General features: G+C 36.5%; 1 long non-coding RNA gene across 2 annotated transcripts in view; it reads right to left on the bottom strand.

Annotated features, from left to right (window-relative positions):
• The window catches only part of LOC149128323 (uncharacterized), a 690,681-nt gene that overhangs the window by 100,213 nt on the left and 572,263 nt on the right, over window positions 1-18,205 (bottom strand). For both annotated transcript variants that reach the window (XR_016217594.1, XR_016217595.1), the window contains one exon: window positions 3,172-3,256. This is a non-coding gene — a long non-coding RNA (uncharacterized LOC149128323). The remainder of the gene's footprint in view (window positions 1-3,171; window positions 3,257-18,205) is intronic.

Here is an 18,205-nt window from a genome sequence, read left to right as displayed (position 1 = left end):
AGTGTTGGAGGATGAAGACAGTTGAATAGCAAGGAATGAGAACTTATTTTGGGGTGGCAAATAATAAATACAGAGGAAAGACTAGTGCAGAGAAGTTCCTAAATCCTTGTCAGATTGCTAAAGCAGTTTCTTAGGGTTTTCCTACTTTATATTGTTTATGTTTTAAGGGACCTACCTAGAAGATTTTATTATTTTTTCCTTACAAATAATTTAGTCAGTAACAATTATTTTATCAACTACCTACAACCACATTTTTAGACCCATATGTGTGTATGCAATTTTAATTAGTGCTTTCAGATTTTAGGTTGTCTCTTTTCTGACAATGTTCACTTCTAGAGGTTTATAGTCTACTTTATTTCTTTACTTGGTACTTGTCTAAGTTCTAAGACATACATAACGTCATATTTATCATAGAGCCCCAATTAACATGCATTGCAAGAACCTAAAGCAGTAAAATTCCATCATAGTTTATTAAAGTGGCAAGATTAGAGGTGTGCATATGTGTGTGTGTCTAACATATACACATACAGATCTTTCCATCATAAATGAAAATATAAATGCTGTATATTTATAAATATAAATATATTCATCATAAATAAATATGTAAAGCAAATACACTAATGCCACATATTCATTTAGTGTAGGATTTTAAAAAATTCTTCTGGGGCCAACACTGTGGTGTATCAGGTAAAGCTGCCACCTGCCGTGCTGGAATCTCATATGGGCGCTGGTTTGAGTCCTGGCTGCTCTGCTTTTGATCCAGCTCTCTGCTATGGCCTGGGAAAGCAGTAGATGATGGCCCAAGTTCTCCGCATGGGAGAATAGAAGAAGCTCCTAGATCTTGGCTTCTGATTGGTGCAGCTCTGACCATTGTGGCCATCTGGGGAGTGAACCAACAGATGGAAGACCTCTCTCTCTCTCTCTCTCTCTCTCTCCCTCTCTCTCTTTCTGCCTCTGCTTCTCTGTAATTCTGCCTTTCAAATAAATAAATAAAGTTTTAACATTTTTTCTTTTAATGATTTCAAAATTGTTTATAACAGGCTACTCTATTACACTTGCACATTTTAATTTCAGGAATCAAGCATTTTGTTAAAGATAATAGTAAGTGGTGAGGGAAATGTTAGAATTGTTAAGATATCTTTCTTACTTAATATTATTAATTAAATTCCTTACTAAATATGGAGTAGTAAGCTGCTAGCTAAGAATAAGGGAGGCTACTGAAATAAACAACTTTAGTCTCCTAACCTTGAGGGACTGAGCAGACAAAGAAGCAGAGACAAAGAATAAAAAAGAGAATTTTAATTTTAATTTTAATTGAATAGTAGAAGAAAGAGCTGTTGTGATTGGTTATCTTGATAAGGGTAATTTATGCAGTACTTGAAGAAAAAATTTAATACTCTGACAGAAAGTGGGAAGTGAGAGGGAACTATAGTTAATTCATTTAAGTATTGAGCCCCTACCATTCTAATATTTATCTCAATATTTTTTATTTATTTAACATTTTTATTTGTTATTTTTGAGATAACATATTTTGAATTTACATTTTAATCAAAGGATTATTGAACCGACTATATTAAAAGTTCAACAAGGCCGGCGCCATGGCTCACTAGGCTAATCCTCCGCCTTGCAGCACCGGCACACCAGGTTCTAGTCCCGGTCGGGGTGCCGGATTCTGTCCCGGTTGCCCCTCTTCCAGGTCAGCTCTCTGCTGTGGCCACGGAGTGCAGTGGAGGATGGCCCAAGTGCTTGGGCCCTGCACCCCATGGGAGACCAGGATAAGTACCTGGCTCCTGCCATCGAATCAGCGCACTGCGCTGGCCGCAGCGCGCCAGCCGCGGCGGCCATTGGAGGGTGAACCAACGGCAAAGGAAGACCTTTCTCTCTGTCTCTCTCTCTCACTGTCCACTCTGCCTGTCAAAAAAAAAAGTTCAACAAGTAAGTAGTAACAAGTCCACAGTGCAGCAGGAAAATAAGCACTGTCTACCCACAATAATCAAAAGTATAGATATTCTATTTAATTCAAAAATTAAATTTTAAAATAAGCATAAAATCATAAAACCAAAGTAGTATATAATTCCCATCAACTTGTTGGATAAATATTTAAAACAAAATTTCACCTTTGCCATTTTAGATACTAAGCTGGGTACCAGAAATAAATCACATAACAAAATAAAAACATGTAGAAAAATGTGAACAGTTTTTTAGAAATGTACGAATGAATAAAGGAGGCGAATTTTTGTGGAAAATTCAAGATAATAGTGCAGTGAAGGAGGGTTGTTTAATTTGATTTTAATAGGCTTAATGTTTCCAGGAAAAGGAAACATAAACATGTTTTATTTTTGTCTTTGTGGAAGAAAATAGAGAAATACAAATCTACAGAGGAATATTTGACTCAGAAAAGTCATTAAGGAAGGGAAAGTGCTAAGATTAAAATTTAATAAAGGTGTTATTTGAAGGAACAAGAAGCAGAATGTAGGTAAATCTAAACAGAGGTATTTTAAGATCTAAAGAAAATGAACCAGGAGATTGGGTCATCTGGAACAGCAAAGTTGGAGGAAGGTTTGAGCCCAAGAAGAACACTGAACTGGAACAAAAAGGAAAGGACTGGAATATTTTAAATGGTCAAATTCCCATCAGCAGCAGGCAGAAACAAAATATATGTCAACTTGGCAACTGAAAGGGAACTATGGTATGAGATTGAGTTGATAGAGCACTAGAGAGTTAAAGAGAACCCGGTGTCTGACTTCACCTTTATTAGGGCAGAAATCTAAGTGTGGCATTTCATAGGCCAGAGTGTTAAGAGAAAGAACAATAAAGGGAAGAGATATAAGGTCAGTAGAAGTCACAATGTACAATCTGTGGGAATACATGCAGCTGGAGTCATAAAGCAGCTTTCAAAGTTTTAATGAAAGTTGAGTAGTTATCAGAGACATCGTGATTCCAGGCAGAACGGCAATGTGTATGCAAAAGGGGAAGTGGGGTACAGAATCAGTGGGCCAGGTATGTGCATCAACTCACACTTGCCAATGAGAGTTTGGCAGATGGCAAGCATCCAGCAATTAACCACATCAGTTCACAAATATAGTCTCTTCCAAGGCACTGTAAATCACATATGACACGATTTTTCTTTCTACTATAGAAACAAAATCTATTAATACTGCACTCACTCACATTCAGTGCATCAGATGACGTTTCAGAATATTTGGCCCCTCTCTCATTCGATGATCTTGCAGAATCAGAGTAAAGAGAACCATTTCTAGGAAAGAGATAAAATTAAAACATGGAATTATATTTAATGAAGTTATAAAATAGCACCAGCAAAATTATTTTAAATTAGAACCTATCTATTTGATTATCATTCAGGAAACAATGTATATTTCTATATATTTCCCAAGTGTTTATTCACCTTACAATATGTCATGCTTGAAGCTTGTCCTAAAATATGAAAGACTTTTAAGAAAATGATAGTAATCACAATATTTGGCCTAGAAAAAACATCTTAGTTTATCAAATTTTCTTTACTATTGCACTGATGAGCAAGATTTCTCACAAAGGAAAATGGGTGTATTTGTTGCTTTTCATCATCATCTTTACATACTCTACTTTCATTAGCTAAAAGATCTCTGCATTCCTAAATATAATCTGGACTTTTATACCACCATGCTCTTTCTCATGCTGTCTTATCTGCCTGAAATGTCACTATTCTTTTATCTGTTCCCTTATCCTACCCAAAAAACTCTTAGTTTAGATAATACCCAGGACAAATATTACCTTTTCTCCCCATGGAGCTGCCAATAAAAATTAATCTCAACTTCATCTGTGGTCCCATAGACTTGCTTGTTATTTATTATGAGATTTAAAACTCAGGTTCCCAATTCCATCTCCCTTTTGTAGAGTTTTGAAGACAAGGAAAATGTTGTATCTATGTGTGTGTGTGTCTGTGTGTGTGTGTGCATGTGTGTGATGGTTTTATTTCTTTAAGTATATCTGCCATGTGCATGTAATAGATATTCAAATACAGCATCCTAAACTCTATCCTGGAGTGAAGGAGGCAATTAGTTGTTACAGATATAGCTTACATTTTAAAAATTTGATTTATTTTTACAATGAAGCTTCCTACCAGTTATTCTCCCCAAGCCTCTCATATTTTCTTAGTCCCCTCGATATTTCCTAAACAAAACGCACAATGGCTCACATCTTGACCATGCCCCACTACTTTCTATAAAATGAATCTCCTTCAAGATCTAAAACCTATATATACAACTGGGACTGTGAAATTTAAATTTTAGCTCAGGTCTTGCCACACTTACACACTGCCTTCTCGATACTCCTGCTTCCAGTGCTAGTAAGTAATTTAAATTTAGGACATCCAAAAGTGAGCTCTTTCCCACTGCCATTTTGCTAATCCTGCTATTTCTTCTCAGGTAAGGACAACACATGGTACCATTCATATTCAAAAAAGGCCTGAAACCACTTTGACTCTATTGTTTTCCTGTTATTCTATATAACACATTTTAACAAATTCCCTGGGCTGTAACAGTAAAATATATCCAAAATGTATCTAAGTGTGAATATTTTCTCCTTTTCTACCTCTGTAACACTGATGCAACCACCATAATTTCATTTAAAATTTTCTTGCAATAGTGTCCTGATTCACTTTATCTATTTTCTTTGTCTATATCAAAATAGCAGAGTGATTATTCATAATCAAATTATTTCTCATTTCTTCTCAAACCCTCCAGCCAATTCCATCATATACCAACAAAGGCTGAATCACTGAAAGGGTACAGGACACATTACCTGATCTTGTTCTTTCTTTCCTTGTTTATTTCCTGCCAACCTTGGAACTTCCTGGCTATTTCTCAAAATTCCAGGCTTGTTTTACCTTCTTTGACTTTGCTTTGTTTGTTCCCTCTCCCTACAATGTTCTCCACCTTACCTTTTCACACACTTCCACTGGATGCTCACTGAAATTCATTCATTTTCTTAGTAACAGCTTCTCTATCTGCTCTAGTTCTTAAAAAAATGGAAACAAACTTCAGGAATAAAGGATGCCACTTGGGATGCTATGAGCATATCAGAATTCTGGGATGTGCATCCCATTTCTGCTCCTTACTTCAGTTACCAGAAATCTCAAGTACTTGAGTTGCTGACACCCACATGGGAGACCTGGATTGAGTTCCTGGCTCCTTGCTGGGGCCTCATCCAGTTCCAACTGTTGTGAACACTTGGGGAATGAGCCAGCAGATGGAGACACTCTCTCTGTCTGTCTGTCTCTTTCTCTCTCTGACCTCATCCTGAAATATGCAATAATACTCTTACTAATATATTTGTTTATGGAGGAAAGAAGTCATTTCAAGAAGTTTGCTAAATAATTTATCAATATTATCAAGCCCCAGATCAGTACTTTGACAACTACCTGAATTGTCAAAAGCAGAGGAAAATTAGACCCTTTTTTATTGTTACATATGTCTGTGCTGACAAAATAGGTCCTGTCAACTTAATATAGAGAAAGGGTATTCCATCAGAATGATATATTTTTTCAGATAAATACAAAGTCACTAAAGATGAATTTATTATTTTGATCTAAAAAATTTAAATTCCAGTTCTAATTCCACCACGTTTTGGTTTTCTGACTAAAACTTCATAATGAGTCTTGGATTCTCATCTTTGGAACTGAAGTAATGACGTATCAGTCACTCTCACAGGGAAGCTGAGTAAATACAGTGAGTCAGTCAGTCAGTAAAAATGTGATTTGAGTACCAAAAAATAGTAAATATGAGAGGGTAACATGAATATACAGCAGTTGGGATTTATTTGATTCTAGTACAAAGTGTGTATTGACATCTACACAGAGCTTCAGTTCAGTGATTTCTCAGAGATCTCAATTTGTCCCTGAAATTAATTATTGGTGTGCCTAGTACTGAACCTAGGGTTTTTGAATTGTAAAGTGTACAGCTTTCACCATATGTACTATTAATACCTAATCTAAGGTGATTTACATTTGCATGAGTTATACAGGTAGGAAAATATATCATATTCTAAAATTAATAGTGAAAATAATATCTAACACTTTTTGAGCACTTACCATATATTAAGCTGCACTCTATGTGTTTAGAATGTATTATTTTATTTAGTTCTCAAATATTACATTGCTGTAACTACACTTATCTTCATATAAAAATAGACAAGCAGTCATAGTGAGATTGAATGACTTGGACAAGGACACACAGCTAGTAAGTGGTGAAACCAGAATGTCAATTTATATAGTTAGGAATACAAGAACAAACTTTTGTTCAAAATTAAAATTATACCATCTGCAGTCAATTCTTCTGGCTTCCAAAAAGCTGATCACTCCTCCAACTAACTGAGAAAGTTTGGAAACATCTGGAAGTATAATAATGAATTCAAAACAGAGTATGTGATTCTATTGTAACATGGTGTAGGGCCTGGTTACGTTGCGGTAACTAGTTCCTTAAGAAGAACTCAGTCTGCCACGTAATTCACTCTTTATTTTGTAATTGCTCCTGTGAACTGATTCATTGTAATTGTGGAGAGTAATTGCAGCAATTCACTCTGACTATCAAGAGCCAATAAAATAGTTATGACAAATATCAGCCTAATTGGAAACACCACTTCTTGAAGTCACTTTTAAGTCACTTGAGGATATTCTTTAAGTAGAGATCTTGCATTGGCAAAAGCAGTCAAAGATGAATGAGGATTAGAGGATATCCACATCTCTATAGTTCTGAGAGTTCATTTCCTCTTGATAAACAACTATTCTGGCAGGAAAAAAGTTTCTTAATCTCATTCTGACCTTTCTCCATGTGCAAGAGAGTGCCACAATAATTCTGGAGCATCAAAAATAAAAGATCCAAGGGAAAGGTGAAGAAATTCTGTAGATAACTCACTTTACTTGACAACAAACTGAGGAAAAATTTTAGGATATGCTGGTCCCAACCCAAGTAAGGACTTAGTATAAATCATCATCATTGTATCCACAATAATGGCAGTAGGAAGCATGTGTTGAACACACACTGGGTGCCCAATGCTATGACAAGTACATTATATGATTCATGATTCCTAGTTTTACAAATTAGTTTAGAAATGCTATTTTTTAAGAAACCAATTCTGGCATCTTAGGCAGGTAGACCTGACATCCCTAAAACTAAAATCTAGTTGAGGAGAACTTGAGGAAAAATGTCCCGAAGAAGCTGTGTAGTTGGTCCCAGATCACATAACTATTATCATAGCTGAAGAAGTTCCAACTGCCATTCTTCCCACAACGATGGTCCTTTCTACAGATCCACTAGTACCTTTAATTCCTTTGCCTTTTTAAAAAAGATTTATTTATTTATTTGAAGGCAGAGTTACAGAGAGGCAGAGGCAGAGGCAGAGGCAGAGAGAGAGAGGTCTTTCATCAGCTGGTTCACTTCCTAGATGGCCACAACGGCCAGAGTTGTGCTGGTCCAAAGCCAGGAAGCCAGGAGCTTCCTCCTGGTCTCCCACACAGGTGTAGGGGCCCAAGGACTTGGGCCACCTTTCACTGCTTTCCTAGGCCATAGCAGAGAGCTGGATCGGAAGTGGAGCAGCTGGGATCCGAACCAGCGCCCATATGGGATGTCAGCACTGCAGGCGGCAGCTTTACCCACTGCTCCACAGCACCAGCCTCAATTCCTTTAACTATAGAACGCTGTTTAATCATATAAATTTCAAACTCTTCTCCAATTAAAAAACATTACAATATAATGATTTTCTATCTTTCAAATGCCTGATTTTTGAAAAATCTTGCTGATAAAATTCCACAATTCTACTTAAGTGCAGTGGGTGACCGCACTGGATTGGGCAAGTAGAGAAAATGTCATCCAAATATTAAAATGATATTTATACTATTTATAGTGTTAAAGAAGCATGTTTATCACATAATGTTGAGAGAAAAAAGAGTATTTTATAATATCACCAATCCTGGTTATGTATGTGCTATGTATGTGTTCATGTACCAGGACTAGATACAGCAAAATAAATTTTCTCATGATTTGTTAGATACAGCATAAAACTGAGTGATGATTTTGTATATTAATTCTGTAATATCTTTACAGAATTATTTATGATGTGAATTTTGAATAAGATTTAATTTTAAAAAATGCATAGCATACTCACGCTTCTGGTATTCTGGGATTCTCTGGATTTGGTGTCCACTTTAATAACACCCAAAAATTATTTCATTGATGCTTATTACAAATGAGTTTTAAGACTTACTTTCAAGTGTTTATATCTTGCTTGAATGACTGAATTCTAGCATACAAGCCTGTTAGCAACTGATGCTTAGATACTCAATTTGTCCTTCATAAATTCACTTATCACACAGGAAAAATGCAGAGAAATGAAAAGTGCCTTTATTATTCACTCACTCATCCATTTATTCAACATATACTACTTGCTAACTCTGTTTTATACATGATTTTAGGAGCTGAGAATTCAATAGGAAAAAAAGCAGTTTGCCCTTGATTTGGCCCCATAACAGTCTATCTTAATTAACTTAACTCTGTGAAAAGGGAAAAACTCTCTTGAAAATATTTGCGGCCAATTCATTTCACTACTCTTCACTGAAAATACAGAATAAAACAAACAATTGCAAGTGTTGTTCTTATGTCATTATCTCCCTGAACCAAAGTTTCATGAATTAAATATGTTACAAAAATAGCATAGAAATAATTTTTCAATTTAACTTCTTTTGTTCCATTATCTTGTTATCAGATTATCTGTTTTAGCAGCATGGGATAACCATGTAGCAGGGACATTTTTATTTCACCACTGTATTCCCAGCACTAAGAAGGATACTTGTGCTTGTCCACAAGGTTCCAATAAAAAAGCTTATTTGACCTCAAGAAGTGGTAGAGTACTATGTTTCATAACTCGGTAGGTTTAGTTTTATATCTGTTTCATCAGCACAGGTGACTAGTTATAATCATTTAGAAAACAACTACTACGCATCAAACACATAAGCACACACATACACACAATATGCTAATATTTTAATCTTGTGTTATCACAGTCCATCATTTGTTACTTCAATACACTCTTCCACGGTTTTCTCAGCTTTAAAACTGTGATGATAGTGCTAACGTAGTGGGATTTGTGTGAGAATTGAATTCATAGTGTAACTAAAGCTCTTATTCAAAAGCCTGGACTCAGAACATGCACAATACAAATTTATGATAGTGTCTTATTACCTGAACCTCAAGGTAGAGCCTTGAAATCGATTTTATTACCTTTATTTTACACAGCAGGAACGAGTACATGGGAGTTAAGCAGTTTGACCAAAGGCCTGCAATGCTGAAAGATTTAAAAATCTTTCTCCAATATTTCCTTTCTCTTCATTTACTTGCCTACATTCTCAGATCAGGCTCTAATTACTTCCGCATTAGACTTTTGTCAGCAATTGGCTGCCAGATTCCCCCTTCTAGTTTTATCTATCACACTCCGCCTCTTTCACAGTCTACTTTTGACATGTTTTTCAAGCACATATAAAATGACATTATTCCTTCTGCCTTTAAGCCTGAGTGCTTTTCTATTTTCTCCAAAACAAACTTCAAAATAAATTGCAAAATAAACTGCAAGGAGAGCATGATGTGTCTTTCACATTAGATTTCCCTATGACTTTGACACCAGGTTCCAGCTCCCAATTCCAGTTTCATGCTCATGCAGGCTCGGGGAAGCAGCAATGATGGCTCAAGTAGTTGAGTGTTTGTGACCCTTGTGTGAGATCTGGATTGAATTCCTGTCTCTCAGCTTTGGCCTTTCCTGCCTCCTACAGTTACAAGTATTTCAGTAGTGAATAAGCAGATTGGGGTTCTCTTTTACTGTGTCTCATAAATACATAGAATAAATGCTTTTTAAAAAGACATACATTTATTTGAAAGAGTGATAGAGAAAAAGGGAGAACCAGAGAAAGAGAGTGATATTTTATCTACTGGATCACTTCACAAATGTCCTGAACATCCCAGACTGGACAAGGCCAAAGCCAGGGACCAGGATTTCAGTCTTGGTCTTCCACATGGGAGAAAAGGGCCCAAGTATAAGAGCCGTTTTCGACTATGCTCCCAGATGCATTAGCAGGAAGTTTAGGAAACTAAAGATTAGAAACAGCAATCTAATATGAAATTATGGCATTGTGAATGCTGACTTACACCACTGCACCACAATGCCTGCCCCAAATAAATACCTTTTAAGAACAGACTTCTGAGGCTGGCATTATGGCCTAGTGGGTAAAGCTGTCACCTAAGATGCTGCCATTCCCTATGGGCTCCAGTTTGAGTCCTGGCTGCTCCACTTCTGATCCAGCTGCCTGGTTAAAGCACCTGGGAAAGCACCAAGGTGGCCCAAGTATTTGGGCCCCTGACACCTACGTGCGAAACCAGGAAGAAGTGACTGACTCCTGGCTTCCGCCTGGTCCAGCCCTGGTCATTATGGCCATTTGGGAAGTAAACCAGCAGATGAAAGATCTCTCCCTGTCTCTTCCTCTCTCTGTGTAACTCTGCCTTTCAAATAAAAAAAAAAGTCTTAAAAAGAACAAACTTCTTTAGTGTTCAAACTTTAGTCAGCATTCTACCCAGTGAAATTATGACTAGTTAGTTCACAAATCAGGAAGATTTGAGTGCAATCACTTCTAGTTATTTTGATTATCTGACCTTTACAGTACATTCAAACATGAGAATCATATTTTAAACACATAATTTTTGTTTATTTAATAATAAACAGTATGTTTATTATTATCATCCTGTATATTGGTTGAAAATACTGACCTTTATAATTCAAATGAATAATAGATATTTATCAAGGTAAGGAGGGAGTACTAGATAGGGACTTGGTAAGAAATCCTTTTGGGATCCTGTACTCTGATGGTGCAAGCAGAAGTTCACAATGTACTCAGAATGCTCACCTATAAAATTCCAACAGAGGCCAAAAGTCTAAAAGTAAAGTGGGACAAAAAAAAAAAAACCCAGAACCATCTGGGATTTTTAGACTTAGTTTGCCAAACCAGTGTAATTTTGCTTGAAGGAAAAAAGTTAGTTGAAAATGTGATTCTGGAATAAGTAAGGGAAGTGATGGACAGGAGAAGATTTATTAATTAAACTAGTTTATAGTTAAAAAGGAGTAAGAACATTTCATGTTCTGCTGCACAATATTGTGACTACAGATAATATTAGTGTACTCTATGCTTTTTTTTACTAAAAAGAGCTAGAGGAAATAATTCTGAATGTTTTTAGCATAACAAATATTTGAAGAAATAAATATGTTTGCCCTGGTTTGTACAATATATATGTATACATATTTCAAAATATAATACGGTATTCCATAAGTATGTCCCATTTTATGTGTCAAAGTAAAAATAAAATTTAAGAAAATTAGTATGTAGTAATGTTTATTTTGTTGCAATAACAAACATTTAAGTAAGAACTAAGATGACCAAGAAAACATAACAGTAATAACAATAATGATAATAATAGTAATTGTATTCCTGTATACATAAAACAAGTCACAACTCTGTAATAGATTTGTCAATAATAAATAGGACATTTCACCCCTACTGCACACTGGAAATATCAAGAATTGCTATCTGATTTTATAGCTCTCCAAGAATATGCTTCCCTACCAATGAATGCTCTCATACAGATTTTACACATGCTTATGTTAAATATAGGTTAACTGACAGATTCTTTAAAAAGACTCAGAACGATTAATCAAGGCTGTTTCATTTAGTGATGAGAGATATTCATTGATATTTCAAGATTTCTAGTTTGGTTAAATTAAGACCATAACCATGAAAACTCACTTGAACTCAAAACCTATTTTGGTCACAGGGAAGCTTGTGGTAATATTTATAGCCCTCAGGATAGCATTAGTGATACTAAGCTAACTTCCAGATACATTTACCTTGATTGACATGTTACCTGAAAGATGAACACATACTCACACTTCTGTTTGTTTTGACCCAAAACCACCATCACATAAAATCATACCGAGCGTACTCATTTTTTCAAATGCACATTAAGTACCTGCTAAATACCAAGTGATGTGAAAAGTACTTAAAAATAAGGAAGTAATACAATACATTTACTTTTTTTTACTTTTACTTTTTTTTTTTTACTTTTTTTTTTAGGAGAGATAAGAAAGATAGTGAACAAAATATTTTATTTCTGGTGGAATGTGTACAGGATAGAAAGGAACACAGAACCATGTTAGCTGAAGACCATAAAGAAACAGGTACCAAGATGGAATTAAACATATGACACATCAAATGAGGGAAATTCCTGTGAAGGACAAAGAAGGGATGAGCAGAAGGAAAGGAAAGAACAGAGGTTTCATATAATTTTAAAATCTGAAACATGTGAAGCAAATGTAAGCATCAGGTCTTCAGCAGAATAACAAGAAAAATTTAGCTGGACAAGGGTGAGTCACTGAGCTAAAGTTTTGCATTAGAAAGAGTGGTATGTTTTACATGATGGCGCCTGCATTACTAATAGCCATTGAGAGGGAACAGCCAGTGGGAAATAGAGACAAGCAGGAAAAGTCCAATTGGATTCCTTAACTAGCATCTAGTGCTGTCATTTTGCGATCAGCAACAAGATGAATGCCATATTTTCATGACTGCACCATTAGAGTGATTAGTTTTACTTATGTATCAGGATGTCAAAAAGTGGGGCAATTTTGAAAAAAAGCCACAAGGTGGACAAGGTGGACAACTATATTCTAGATATGAACTAACAGAGAAGAACAAAGGACAAAATGTAGGAGGATTTACAAAAAGTGTTTTAGGGGCCAGCATCTCTCTCCCTTTTCTCCTCTCTTTGTAACTCTTATAAATAAATTAAAAAAAACTTACAAAAATAAATGCTGTAGAGCTGAAGTGGTTTTGGTAAGCAGTGCACCAGAGAGAGGCAGAATTCGGGTCAAGAATATCCATATATATGAGTCCTATAAAGATGTTCAGATTCATCTGATAGATGATAGTCATTGAAAGGATTTATGCTCTGCAGAAACAATGTGAATTCTGCACTATATAAAGATTCCAGAAGTATAGAGCATATTCCAATGAGGGGTGGCACACAGGAAATAGAGACAAACTAGTAGAAAACAAAGGATAGTGTGAGACAGATCTGACTCCACCATTTATCAACCATGTGAGCAGCAGCAAGTGATATGACTCCCAAAGCCCCTGCTATTAACTTGGTATAGCAGTAATTACACATGTGCTTACCTCACAGTGCCATGAGAATCATGTGTGCAAAGTGAATAGGAGCAAGCTTAAGAGCTCAGGTGTTGAATGCAGACATAAATCTACCTTCACATTCTGTGCTCAGGTGTACGAATACAGACATTTAAAAATACACATATAAGCCTTTATAAATATCAATTTTTAAAACGCAAAGTAATAAAATTAAGACTATCTAATAGAGTTACTTTCTGTGTGGCAATATGTGTGAAGTCTAGGTCACTTCCTGTGTATAAGCAATGTTCAAATTGCTAAGTACTCGTTACTGTACTGGGTGCCTTACACACTTGCAATGTGCTGTTCTCAGTACAGCACCTTTGAGAGCAGCTTATTTACAAGAGTAAATTGATGCTTGAAGAGTTTAAGTAACTGACTCACGATTACACAATTGACTGTGCTGGGCAACAATTCTCAGTTGCTTGACTTTGAAACCCATATTCTTAATCACTATTCTCCATTACCTTCCATTCAAGAGAAACAATCTATCTGCCAAAGAAAATGCAAATCCAAGAGCTCACCCATTGGCTATGCTTGGGTTTGCTTATATTACTATGGTGCTTTAAAGCAGAATTAGGTATCATTTAGACAAAATTTCCTGGTTTGCCCCAAGGCAGGTCACATCCAATTCATTTAAATAGAACATTATAGTCACGACACACATTCTGATGTAACCTGTGTTATATCATTAGAAATTAGCTCCACTGAGGGAGGGTAGGCGAAATTATGAAGGAGTTGTCTTCAAACTATTTGCCTTTTTGGAGAGGTCTTTGGAATGTTTGCATGGATTAGTCTCTTCATTCTAGTGAGGAATATATTTAACTCCCTTTCAGATAATTAAATCCCATGGAAACTTCTCCTATCAACTCAGATCCACAGACTGGGTACAAGGCCCTGATCTTTGGAGCTCTTCCCTTTCCCCATTTCTACTTCCAATGACAAAACTGATTTGAATTTAACTCAGATTCTGGCATATATATTATGAAGCAAATATTTAATCTAACCAAGCTTGTTTTCTACCCGAAATGAAATTATTTTTAAGTTGTCTTAAAGACAGAAGGTATTAACTCATCACTACTCATGTCTAGCACCTATGAGATACTGCACAAATATCAGCTCTTCCTGAAAGGTTGGTAGAGAATGATTGTCAGAATCAACAGATTATCAGAAGGTAATCACATGAGTAAACAAAGGGAATATTGTATTTCTAGCTGAGAAGAGTTTATGGCTTCATGGTTAATATTTGCATTTTAAAAACCTAAAAACATTCACATTTTATCTTCATCTATCAACTATGAGACTTTTATTTTCAAAAATAATGTGCTGACTTCCCCGTAGATATACCATTCAATAACGAAATTTATAAATCTACAATGCATATAACACACACACACACACACACACACATACACATTTTAGCTTCATTGGAATAGAGACAAAAGATGCTTTGAAATTAAAAAGTTCAGACTGAAAATGACTTGAAGTTTTCTTCCTTTATTTACAATATTCTGGAAAATTTTGCTGGGACCTCTGTCTCCTAAAATCTTTCTGCCAATGGAGTAAACTGAGTTCTCAAAGTGACCGTTTTTATGCGTATCTGGAAACTTAGCTATAAATGGGGGCTTAGATAGCAGTTAGTCCCATTTTGTAAGGTTTCTTTCCAAAAACCTAATAGGCTTGATCCAATTACTCGATTCTTTTGCCCTGAAATAACGCTCTAGGAAAGACTATTTTGCATGATCTTGCAGCATAAGACCATTGCCCAATTTATGCTAACACTTAGCAACACTTGACATTGGACTGAAAGTCTTCCTGATAATGAGAGAAGGCTCATTTAAAAAATGTAGTTGTCTGTATCTTTCCTATTTTTCCGGCGTTTATTTCCTCAATATTATATGCAGATTGAATCTCCTACTAACTTTCATTTGCCCATTGTAATAGTCATGTTCTCCGAAGCAGCATTCACCTTTACATCTCTCTCCTCTCCTCACAACACCTTACCAAATCAACCAATGAGGCATCTATTTTTTCTTAATGTTATATCAATTTATTGTGGCTAATTTACCACAGAATTAAAGCAAGATAAGCTTTAAATGCACTGTATGAACCCATAAGAGTAATGAATATTCAAACACAACCCCACCTCCTAATACACAGTATTCAATCCCTATGATCCCAGTTTGTAGTCACATGAAGGTGAATACAAATTCTTTTAGAAGTACTGTCAAGAAGGATCTTTCCTGGGAGGGTGCAATTTCATCTACAAGGAATGGGGAAATAAAGGGTTTATTACAAATTCCACCCTCCAAGGGTAAAGAGTCTGTTGTGCCTTGGATTCCTGACAAGAAGCTATCTTCTAATGAACAGTTCTCAGTTGGGAAAATCGCACCATTAAAGTTGTCGGGCAAGATTTAGGGAAGAGTTTAAATAACTTTGGGTGGTACTCAAAGATTCTACAATCTATATATGTGGCAGGTTTTTAAGAATTCAGTGTAAACACAGAAAGATAAATATTGTATGATATCACTCACAAGAGGAAGCTAAAAAATAATCTCACAGAAGTTGAGAGTGGAATAGTGGTTACCAGATGCCAAGGAGGGTAAGAGGGAAAGAATGATGAGGAAAGTTGGTCAGTGGGTACTAAGTTACAGTTAATAGGATAAATAAGTGCTGCTGTTTTGTTGCTCAGGAGAGTAACTACAGAAAACATACTTTATATTTCAAAAAAGCTAGAAAAGCTAGGAAAATGATTCTGAATGTTTGTTCTGCAAATAAATTACAAATGTTAGGGTGAGATGCTTAAATCAATTAAACATTAATGTGTACATGTATTGAAACATCACATGGCCCCCTATAAAAATTTGCAAATTTTTATGTCAATTATAAAATTAAAAAAGTTAATTCAGACAATGCCTTTTTTTAATCAGAGAAATTGCCTTGCCAATTAATTGTAAATAACTTCTGGGAATATAGGCTAATTTTTAAAAGATTTTTATTTTATTTATTTAAAAGGCAGATTTACAGAAAGAGAAGGAGAGAAAATTTTCCATCCACTGATTCACTCCCCAACTGGCTGCAATGGCCAGGGCTGGACAGGTCTGGAGCCAGTAATCAAGAGCTTCTTCTGGGTCTCCCATTTGGGTGTGGGATCCAAGGCCTTTGGATCATCTTCCACTGCTTTCCTAGGTGCATCTGCAGGGAGTTGGATTAGAAGGTGGTGCAGCCTGGATTCAAACCAGTGCCTATAGGGGATACTGGCACAGTGTAGGGTAGATTAACCTGCTACGCCACTGCACAATCCCCAATATAAGCAAATATTATACTTAGAGTATCTTATAAATATTAATCTTATATGTATATAATTATCCTGTTAAAATATTTTTGTTTTCTAAATGATTTTGTTTATAAAAATATTTGATTCATAATTCTAAAATGGTATACAAAATGAAAATAAACTTTATGACAAAAATTGAGAGATGAGAGCTATTTGGAAAATTAGAAGAAACTATATTTTGCTGTTGTTGGTCTAGGGTGCATTGTATTTACTTAGAAATAATCTGATCCTTTCAAATGTAGCTTTTAAGCTTTTTTTTTTTTTTTTTTTTTTTTTTTTTTTTTTTTTTTTTTTTTTGATAGGCAGAGTAGACAGTGAGAGAGAGAGACAGAGAGAAAGGTCTTCCTTTTGCCGTTGGTTCACCCTTCAATGGCAGCCGCGCTGCGACCGGCGCACCGCGCCGATCCGGTGGCAGGAGCCAGGAGCCAGGTGCTTTTCCTGGTCTCCCATGGGGTGCAGGGCCCAAGCACCTGGGCCATCCTCCACTGCACTCCCTGGCCACAGCAGAGAGCTGGCCTGGAAGAGGGGCAACCGGGACAGAATCCGGCGCCCCAACCGGGACTAGAACCCGGTGTGCCGGCGCCGCTAGGCGGAGGATTAGCCTAGTGAGCCGCGGCGCCGGCCCGCTTTTAAGCTTTGCTCATTGCTAACAGAGTAGTGCTCAGTTAGGGGTAACTGAGATTCCACTGAGGCATGTTCTATCTATTTTGCCATGAATTATGAGTTTTTCTTCTCTGGCTGGTGGGACCAGCAGTTGTTCCTAATGAAGGAACATGTGCTGAGCATCATTCTTTGGGGTGCCCCATCCCGCCAAGGCAGCTGTTTCTTTAGGCGCATTTCCTAGCACCTGAAACGTTGACAGGGAGCCTCAGCAGGCCTCTGGGGTTTCCTTCCTCTCACTCGCACTGTGCGCTCTCATCTTTGTAGCTTGCTCCTTTCTGGTGTTATTCCCCTTCAAACTCGAGGCTCCGCAGCCTCCCTGCAGGTTCAGCTCTTTGCCTGTGTGTCCCTGCCTCACACTGGTGCCTAGAGACTCTGCAGTCAGTAGCTGGGAAAATTGTAAGGTCTACATGTGTTTGCTTCGATCACCTCTCATTGTCCCACAATTTCATATATTGACTTGAATACCTCTCTGTCACATGTTTCTACCGTTTTTTCTTTCAGTTGTTTCAGGCAGGAAGTTAGATTTCATCCCAGTTACTTCATTTTGGTGAAGAATCCAACAGGTCCCTGTGAAGCACCTGATGAGGCATGTTCCTCAATATTCTAAAAGTGTTCTAAAGCAAAATTTGGATGTTTTTTCTTCTGACTCTCCGTATATGTCATGTTTTTTATTCGATCTCAGTTGTCCACTTTTCTTTAATACACCTCATATATAATTCAAGCTCCATATCTTTGGGTAAACTATTTTTTTAACCTGCACTCACAATCGTTGAAGAAATAGTAATAAGTACACCTAAAACTCCAGAACTCATGTATTTAAAATTAAATGTACCACTTGTCATTTTTGTGGTCAGAGGGAAGAATTTATCCTTTATAAAATACTGTTTTCTACTGCTCAAAATCATAGCAGTTGAACTAGATCAATAACTTTCCAA

The sequence above is a fragment of the Oryctolagus cuniculus genome, chromosome 1 (genome assembly GCF_051225735.1).
Source record: "Oryctolagus cuniculus isolate XC-2025 breed Fujian yellow rabbit chromosome 1, ASM5122573v1, whole genome shotgun sequence".
Classification (NCBI taxonomy): Eukaryota; Metazoa; Chordata; class Mammalia; order Lagomorpha; family Leporidae; genus Oryctolagus; species Oryctolagus cuniculus.
Note: the sequence above shows the minus strand (reverse complement) of the source record. Positions and strands in the feature narration are given on the sequence as shown.